Source organism: Nerophis ophidion, linkage group LG13 (assembly GCF_033978795.1).
Source record: "Nerophis ophidion isolate RoL-2023_Sa linkage group LG13, RoL_Noph_v1.0, whole genome shotgun sequence".
Lineage (NCBI taxonomy): Eukaryota > Metazoa > Chordata > Actinopteri > Syngnathiformes > Syngnathidae > Nerophis > Nerophis ophidion.
The window spans coordinates 8,613,725-8,623,724 of record NC_084623.1 but is presented as its reverse complement, the minus strand read 5'-3'; the positions used below and the strand labels follow the sequence as shown (position 1 = coordinate 8,623,724).

General features: G+C 38.0%; 1 protein-coding gene and 1 long non-coding RNA gene across 2 annotated transcripts in view; one reads left to right on the top strand and one right to left on the bottom strand.

Moving 5' to 3' along the window:
- The window catches only part of LOC133564197 (uncharacterized), a 285,115-nt gene that overhangs the window by 209,073 nt on the left and 66,042 nt on the right, over positions 1–10,000 (top strand). The gene's annotated exons all lie outside the window — the stretch shown is intronic.
- Positions 9,946–10,000, bottom strand: part of tmem177 (transmembrane protein 177) — a 9,732-nt gene continuing 9,677 nt past the window's right edge. The window contains exon 3 of the mRNA XM_061918339.1: positions 9,946–10,000. This exon is cut by the window's right edge and continues 761 nt beyond it. The gene's annotated coding sequence lies outside the window, so the exon portion shown is untranslated.

The following is a 10,000-nucleotide window of genomic DNA, read 5'->3' as shown; positions in this document are numbered from 1 at the left end:
AAATACCAAGTTATATAACTGTAAGCTGTATAGCTGTGTAAGTAGAGTAAAAAAAATGTAAAGTTAGCTAAAAAATTTAGCACTTTAATGTAAGTGTTCTAGCATGCAGAAGTTAGCACGCTAACAGTTGACAAGTGTCACATACCAAGTTATATGACTCTAGGGCAGGGGTGTCAAACTCAAATACAGAGTGGGCCAAAATGTTAAACTGAACAAAGCCGTGGGCCAAGGTTGAACAAATTAACCTTTTAATAGGGACCCAAACAAGTTTTGCATTAAATATTGAACAAGCAAGGCTTATATAACTTTAGTGACATGCAAAATCCAGTTTCAAATAATAATAATAATTTAAAAAATATCAATGGCATATCAAATAAAATTGTAATAAAAATGTTACGCCTTTTTTTCTATTTGCAATCTTCTGAGGTAAATATACATTTTTTTCCACAGGCTAATAATACATTTGAAAATAAAATAATAATGAATGAACCAAACATTTAAGCCTTGAAGTAGCAAGAAAAAAAATGCATGAATAAAACATTAATTATTGGTCAGTTTGCTGGAAGCTTCCCGGAAAAGTTAGTGCTGCAAGGGGTTCTGGGTATTTGTTCTGTTGTGTTACGGTGCGGATGTTCACCCGAAATGTGTTTGTCGTTCTTGTTTGGTGTGGGTTCACAGTGTGGCGCCTATTTGTAACAGTGCTAAAGTTGTTTATGCGGCAACACTCAGTGTGACCTGTATGGCTGTTGACCAAGTATGCCTTGCATTCACTTGTGTGTGTGTGTGTGTGTGTGTGTGTGTAAAAGCCACAAATATTATGTGACACACTGTTAGTATGGAGGAAAAGCGGACGTGAAGACAGGTTGTAGAGAACGCTAAAGGCAGTGCCTTAAATGCACGCCCCCAATATAGTTGTCCAGGTGGAAATCGGTAGAAATTCGGGAGAATGGTTGCCCCGGGAGATTTTTGGGAGGGGCACTGAACTTCGGGAGTCTACCGGGAAAATTGGGAGGGTTGGCAAGTATGAGTATTAGCGGTGAATGCGGTGTTACAGCGGCACCGACGCTGTATAACACCGGCGGGCCAGCTCTAATGCTAAATTGATATTGCCTCAAGGGCCAAATTAAATTACACGGCGGGCCAGATTTGGCCCACAGGCCAGAGTTTGACACCCATGCTCTAGGGTAAACTGTTGCAAAATGTTCTTATTCAAACGGGGATAGCAGGTCCATTCTATGTGTCATACTTGATCATTTCGCGATATTGTCATATTTTTGCTGAAACAATTTAGTAGAGAACATCGACGATAAAGTGTGCAACTTTTGGTCGCTAATAAAAAAGCCTTGCCTGTACCGGAAGTAGCAGACGATGTGCGCGTGACGTCACGTGTTGTGGAGCTCCTCACACCTGAACATTGTTTACAATCATGGCCACCAGCAGCGAGAGCGATTCGGACCGAGAAAGCGACGATTTCCCCATTAATTTGAGCGAGGATGAAAAATTAGTGGATGAGGAAAGTGAGAGTGAAGGACTAGAAAGAAAAAAAAAGACGAGGGCAGTGGGGAGCAACTCAGATGTTATTAAACACATTTACTAAGATAATTCTGGAATATCCATTATCTGCCTATTGTGTTACTAGTGTTTTAGTGAGATTATATAGTCGTACCTGATAGTCGGAAGGGTGTGGCCACAGGTGTGGTGACCGCCAGTGTCTCTGAGGGAAGCCACGTTTCTCGACGAGGCGAAGCGAAGGCAGCCGTTGGGGCCAAGCTGAGATGGGGTTTTTTTCCCACTCCTCCATGGTGGAAACATCCCACGTTCGGGGGCGGCAGGTCGGAGGAGGCAAGAGAGTCCACAGCTGCCTCTTTGACAGGTGCAGGAGGAACGACGCAAACTCTCCGCTCATGTGTACGGCAAGAGCTGACTTATTACCACAATTTTCACACCGAAACCTGCCGGTTGACCACTCTGTTCCATAGTAAAGCGTCACCTTCATCTTTCGGGAATGTAAACAAGGAAACACCGGGTGTGTTCGTGTTGCTAAAGGCGGCCGCAATACACTGCTTCCCACCTACATCTTTCTTCTTTGACGTCTCCATTTTTAATTGAAAAAATTGCAAAAATTCAGCAACACAGTTGTCCAGAATACTGTGGAATTATGCGATTAAAGCAGACTGATATATAAACTATCAGACTGCGTGGTCGCTAGTAGTGGGTTTCAGTAGGCCTCGAACAAGTGTCACATACCAAGGTTTATGACTCTAGGGTAAAGGCTGCGGACCTAATATGTGATGTAAGAAGAGAAGCTGGTCTTGGTGCAAACTGACAATATAGCACAACAACACAATGGACCTTTTTGTGCTAGCAACTGCACTCGATTAGGTCAGAAGATGAAGTGAGACAATCGAGTCCAGTGTTGGATTATGTCTCCTGTAGCAGAGTCCACACTCCTGTCAAAGACCTGTTTGTCCCATCCAAGACCCTGACATCATCCACTACACATCTTTGGATGGACTTGGCACTTTGTACTTGACACATGCTAACTTTTTTACCCAATTTTGCAGCCGAACGCTTCAGACTCAAGAAACTTGGTGCTTACCTAATGCTAACGTTAGCATGCAAATTTTTTCAACCCATTTTGCAGTTAAATGCCTTGGTACTTGACACATGCTTACATTAGCATGCTAACCTGTTCAGCCAATTTTGGAGCGGAACAATTGACATATGCTAACATAAGTATGCTAACTTTTTTAGTCAATTTTGCAGCCGAACGCTTCAGACTCAAGAAACTTGGTACTTACCTAATGCTAACGTTAGCATGCAAATTTTTTCAGCCAATTTTGCAGTCGAATGCCTTGGTACTTGACACATGCTTACATTGGCATGCTAACCTTTTCAGCCAATTTTGCAGCAGAACAATTGACATATGCTAACATAAGTATGCTAACTTTTTTAGTCAATTTTGCAGCCGAACGCCCTGGTACTTGAAACATGCTTACATTGGCATGCTAACCTTTTCAGACAATTTTGCAGCCGAGCAATTATTATATGCTAAATTAAGTATGCTAACGCATTTCAGCCAATTTTGCAGCCAAACATTGCTCACATAAGTATGCTAACAGCCGAACGCCTCATACTCAAGAAACTTGGTACTTAACAAATGCTAACATTAGCATGCTAACTTTTTCAGCCAATTTTGCAGCCAAAAGTCTTGGTACTTGACACATGCTTACATTGGCATGCTAACCTGTTCAGCCCATTTTGCAGCCGAGCAATTGACATATGCTAACATAAGTATGCTAACTTTTTTAGTCAATTTTGCAGCCGAACGCCTTGGTACTTGAAACATGCTTACATTGGCATGCTAACCCTTTCAGCCAATTTTGCAGCCGATTAGTTGACATATGCTAACATAAGTATGCTAACGCATTTAACCGATTTTGCAGGCGAACAACTCAGACTCACAACTTTGTACTTGGCACATGCTAACTGTTAGCATGATCATTTTCTTTAGCCATTTTTGCAGCCCAGCGCCTCAGACTCATACAAATTGGTACTTGACACATGCTAACATTAGTATGCCAACTTTTTTTTTGCCATTTTTGCAGTCGAACACCTCAGACTCATATTAGTTGGTACTTGGCACATCCTAACTTTTTCAGGCAATTTTGCAACTGAACGGTTCAAACTCATACAATTTGGTATTTGACACATGCTAAAGTTAGTTTGTTAAAAATTTTTAGCCAATTTTGCAGCCGAACGCCTCAGACTCAAGAAACTTGGTACTTAACAAATGCTAACATTAGCATGCTAACTTTTTCAGCCAATTTTGCAGCCGAACGCCTTGGCACTTGACACATGCTTGAAATGGCCTGCTAAACTTTTCAGCCAATTTTGCAGCCAAACATTTGACAAATGCTCACATAAGTATGCTAACGCGTTTAACCGATTTTGCAGGCAAACGCCTCAGACTCATTACCTGGTACTTTGCACGTGCTAAGTGTTAGCATGATAAAGAAAAAATGTTTTGCCATTTTTGCAGCCGAGCGCCTCAGACTCATACAACATGGTACTTGACACATGCTAAAATTAGTTAGCGAAATTCTTTAGACAATTTTGCAGCCAAACACCTCAAACTCATGTAAAGTGGTAGTTGACATATGCTAACATTCACATGCAATTTTTTTCAGACAATTTTAGACTTATAAAACTTTGTACTTGAAATATGCTAACATGAGTATGCTAACTTTTCAGCCAATTTCACAGCCGAACGCCTCAGACTCAAGAAACTTGGTACTTGACACATGCTAAGTGTTAGCATGATAGAAAAAATGTTTTGCCATTTTTGCAGCCCAACGCCTCAGACTCATACAACATGGTACTTGACACATGCTAACATTAGTATGCTAACTTTTTTAGCCAATTTTGCAGGCAAACGCCTCAGACTCATAACCTGGTACTTGGTGCGTGCTAAGTGTTAGCATGATAAAAACAAATGTTTTGCCATTTTTGCAGCCGAGCGCCTCAGACTCATACAACATGGTACTTGACACATGCTAAAATTAGTTAGCGAAATTTTTTAGACAATTTTGCAGCTGAACACCTCAAACTCATGTAAAGTGGTAGTTGACATATGCTAACATTCACATGCAATTTTTTTCAGACAATTTTAGACTTATACAACTTTGTACTTGACATATGCTAACATAAGTATGCTAACTTTTCAGCCAATTTCACAGCCGAACGTCTCCGACTCAAGAAACTTGGTACTTGACACATGCTAAGTGTTAGCATGATAAAAAAAAAAATGTTTTGCCATTTTTGCAGCCCAATGCCTCAGACTCATACAACATGGTACTTGACACATGCTAACATTAGTATGCTAACTTTTTTCGCCAATTTTGCAGGCAAACGCCTCAGACTCATAACCTGGTACTTGGCACGTGCTAAGTGTTAGCATGATAAAAAAAAAAATGTTTTGCCATTTTTGCAGACCAATGCCTCAGACTCATACAACATGGTACTTGACACATGCGAAGTGTTAGCATAATAAAAAAAAAATGTTTTGCCATTTTTGCAGCCCAATGCCTCAGACTCATACAACATGGTACTTGACACATGCTAACATTAGTATGCTAACTTTTTTCGCCAATTTTGCAGGCAAACGCCTCAGACTCATAACCTGGTACTTGGTGCATGCTAAGTGTTAGCATGATAAAAACAGATGTTTTGCCATTTTTGCAGCCGAGCGCCTCAGACTCATACAACATGGTACTTGACACATGCTAAAATTAGTTAGCGAAATTTTTTAGACAATTTTGCAGCCAAACACCTCAAACTCATGTAAAGTGGTAGTTGACATATGCTAACATTCACATGCAATTTTTTTCAGACAATTTTAGACTTATACAACTTTGTACTTGAAATATGCTAACATGAGTATGCTAACTTTTCAGCCAATTTCACAGCCGAACGCCTCAGACTCAAAAAACTTGGTACTTGACACATGCTAAGTGTTAGCATGATAAAAAAAAAATGTTTTGCCATTTTTGCAGCCCAACGCCTCAGACTCATACAACATGGTACTTGACACATGCTAACATTAGTATGCTAACTTTTTTAGCCAATTTTGCAGGCTAACGCCTCAGACTCATAACCTGGTACTTGGCACGTGCTAAGTGTTAGCATGATAAAAACAAATGTTTTGCCATTTTTGCAGCCGAGCGCCTCAGACTCATACAACATGGTACTTGACACAAGCTAAGTGTTAGCATAATAAAAAAAAAATGGTTTGCCATTCTTGCAGCCCAATACCTCAGACTCATACAACATGGTACTTGACACATGCTAACATTAGCATGCTAACTTTTTAGCCAATTTTGCAGGCAAACGCCTCAGACTCATTACCTGGTACTTGGCGCGTGCTAAGTGTTAGCATGATAAAAACAAATGTTTTGCCATTTTTGCAGCCGAGCGCCTCAGACTCATACAATATGGTACTTGACACATGCTAAGTGTTAGCATAATAAAAAAAAATGGTTTGCCATTTTTGCAGCCCAATGCCTCAGACTCATACAACATGGTACTTGACACATGCTAACATTAGTATGCTAACTTTTTTAGCCAATTTTGCAGGCAAACGCCTCAGACTCATAACCTGGTACTTGGCACGTGCTAAGTGTTAGCATGATAAAAACAAATGTTTTGCCATTTTTGCAGCCGAGCGCCTCAGACTCATACAACATGGTACTTGACACAAGCTAAGTGTTAGCATAATTTAAAAAAATAGTTTGCCATTCTTGCAGCCCAATACCTCAGACTCATACAACATGGTACTTGACACATGCTAACATTAGCATGCTAACTTTTTAGCCAATTTTGCAGGCAAACGCCTCAGACTCATAACCTGGTACTTGGTGCGTGCTAAGTGTTAGCATGATAAAAACAGATGTTTTGCCATTTTTGCAGCCGAGCGCCTCAGACTCATACAACATGGTATTTGACACATGCTAAGTGTTAGCATCCATCCATCCATCCATTTTCTACCGCTTATTCCCTTTCGGGGTCGCGGGGGGCGCTGGCGCCTATCTCAGCTACAATCGGGCGGAAGGCAGGGTACACCCTGGACAAGTCGCCATCTCATCGCAGGGCCAACACAGATAGACAGACAACATTCACACTCACATTCACACACTAGGGCCAATTTAGTGTTGCCAATCAACCTATCCCCAGGTGCATGTCTTTGGAAGTGGGAGGAAGCCGGAGTACCCGGAGGGAACCCACGCATTCACGGGGAGAACATGCAAACTCCACACAGAAAGATCCCGAGCCTGGATTTGAACCCAGGACTGCAGGACCTTTGTATTGTGAGGCAGACGCACTAACCCCTCTGCCACCGTGAAGCCCCAAGTGCTGTTAGCATAATAAATAAAAATGTTTTGCCATTTTTGCAGCCCAATGCCTCAGACTCATACAACATGGTACTTGACACATGCTAACATTAGTATGCTAACTTTTTTCGCCAATTTTGCAGGCAAACGCCTCAGACTCATAACCTGGTACTTGGCACGTGCTAAGTGTTAGCATGATAAAAAAAAAAATGTTTTGCCATTTTTGCAGACCAATGCCTCAGACTCATACAACATGGTACTTGACACATGCTAACATTAGTATGCTAACTTGTTTAGCCAATTTTGCAGCCGAACGCCTCAGACTCAGGAATCTTGGTACTTGATACATGCTTATATTGACATGCTAAACTTTTCAGCCAATTTTGCAGCCGAATAATTGACATATGCTAACATAAGTATGCTAACATGTTTAGCAGATTTTGCAGGCGAATGCCTCAGACTCATACAACTTGGTACTTGGCACATCCTACTTGTAAAACAAAGCAAACATGCAGGCTGCTTTGGTTTTCTTTAAAAAAAAAAATGTAAATAGTGTATAGGCTTTGAAGATGAAATCAATCAAAATGGCACTTAAAATGTGTCACTGTGTCTATTCTGCAATGTGAATAATTACAAGTGGTTATATTCAGTTGAGTCCTGAGGGTAGAAGAGCGGGGAAGTAATTAAAAGACGGTGTGAGAATCTTGTTAACGTGCAGACACATGACCTGAGGAACCTGAGTGCTGCATGATGACTTCCCAGCTCCCACTGAGATGGATGTTGATATTATTAGTATCACCAGATTCATGAAGTTAAACTTAGTGGGATGCTGTCACAAAGTGACTTGTCATATTTCTATTGTCTCATTCTGCTTCCTAAATGTTGGCAAGTGTGAGGAAACTTACATGTCCGTGTTGTTGAGTCAACATTGAATTTGTCCGTCAGAAGAAATGAATCAGCTTGAATTTTTGCAAGATGAAGGTTGTCACAATTTGATTCACACAAACTCATTATTGAAACTTTGACAGAAATTTCATAAAAATTTGAACTTTTTATTAAATAATTTGTTTTATAACTGACAGATTTCAATGAAAGAAAACATTTTTTACTCAAATATACATATATCCCTGTATAAATAAACACATATGAATAACATATATATATACAAAAAAATATATATATATATTTAAATGTATATACACACATACATACATATATATAGACATACATATATGTACATAAACATATATGCATACATATATATGTATGTACATATATGAATATATATAATTATATAGTAATGTATATATACTTACATTATATATGTATATGTAATATATGCAAATATATTTATATGTATTATACATGTATGTATATGTATTGTATATAAACACATATATACTTTATATATATTATAAATACATATACATTATTTATACACACACACACACATATACATGTGTGTATATATGTGTATGTATATATATATATATGTATGTTTATATATATATGTGTTTGTATAAATGTGTGTGTGTGTATATATATATATATATATATATAAAAATACGTACACGGGCGGTATAGCTCGGTTGATAGAGCGGCCATGCCAGCAACTTGAGGGTTGCAGGTTCGATCCCCGCTTCCGCCATCCTAGTCACTGCCGTTGTGTCCTTGGGCAAGACACTTTACCCACCTGCTCCCAGTGCCACCCACACTGGTTTGAATGTAAAAATTAGATATAGGGTTTCACTATGTAAAGCGCTTTGAGTCATTAGAGAAAAAGCGCTATATAAATATAATTCACTTCACACTTCACTACACATGTATATATATATATATATATGTGTGTGTGTGTGTGTTAATATCTATATACATATACACTCAAATATGTATATACACGTATGTATATGTGTGTGTTTATATAAATGTGTAAATATATATATATATATATATATATATATATATATATATATATATATACACACACACACCTATATATATACATATACATATATATACACACATTTTTATATACATACACATATATATATATATATATATATACATACATATATATACACACACACACACACACCTATATATATATACATATACATATTTATACACACATAATTATATATATATCTATATATAGATATATATCTAAATATATCTATATATATATCTATATATATATATATATATATATATATATGTATGTACACACACGCTTATTTTTTTACACACATATATCCATCCATTTTCTACCACTTATTCCCTTTTGGGGTTGCAGGGGGTGCTGGCCCCTATCTCAGCTACAGTCGGGCGGAAGGCGGGGTACACCCTGGACAAGTCGCCACCTCATCACAGGGCCAACACAGATAGACAGACAACATTCACACACACATTCACACACTAGGGCCTATTTTGTGTTGCCAATCAACCTATCCCCAGGTGCATGTCTTTGGAGGTGGGAGGAAGCCGGAGTACCAGGAGGGAACCCATGCATTCACGGGGAGAACATGCAAACTCCACACAGAAAGATCCTGAGCCTGGATTTGAACCCAGGACTACAGGACCTTCGTATTGTGAGGCAGACGTACTAACCCCTCTTCCACCGTGAAGCCCCACACACATATACATACACATATATATATATATATATATATACACACACATACATATAAACATATATATGTACACATACACATATATATGTATGAACACATATACACACATATATACATATATATATACATATACACACATATATATACACAAATATATATATACATATACACACATATATACACAAATATATATATATATATACATATACACACACATATATACATATACACACATATATACACACACACATATACACACACACATATATATATATATATATATATATATATATATATATATATATATATATATATATATATATATATATATATATATATATATATATACATATACCCACACATATATACACAAATATATATGTATATATATATATGTATACATACATATATATATATATATAAACATATATACATACATATACATATAAATATGCACTTACTTTATATATTTATTTTACA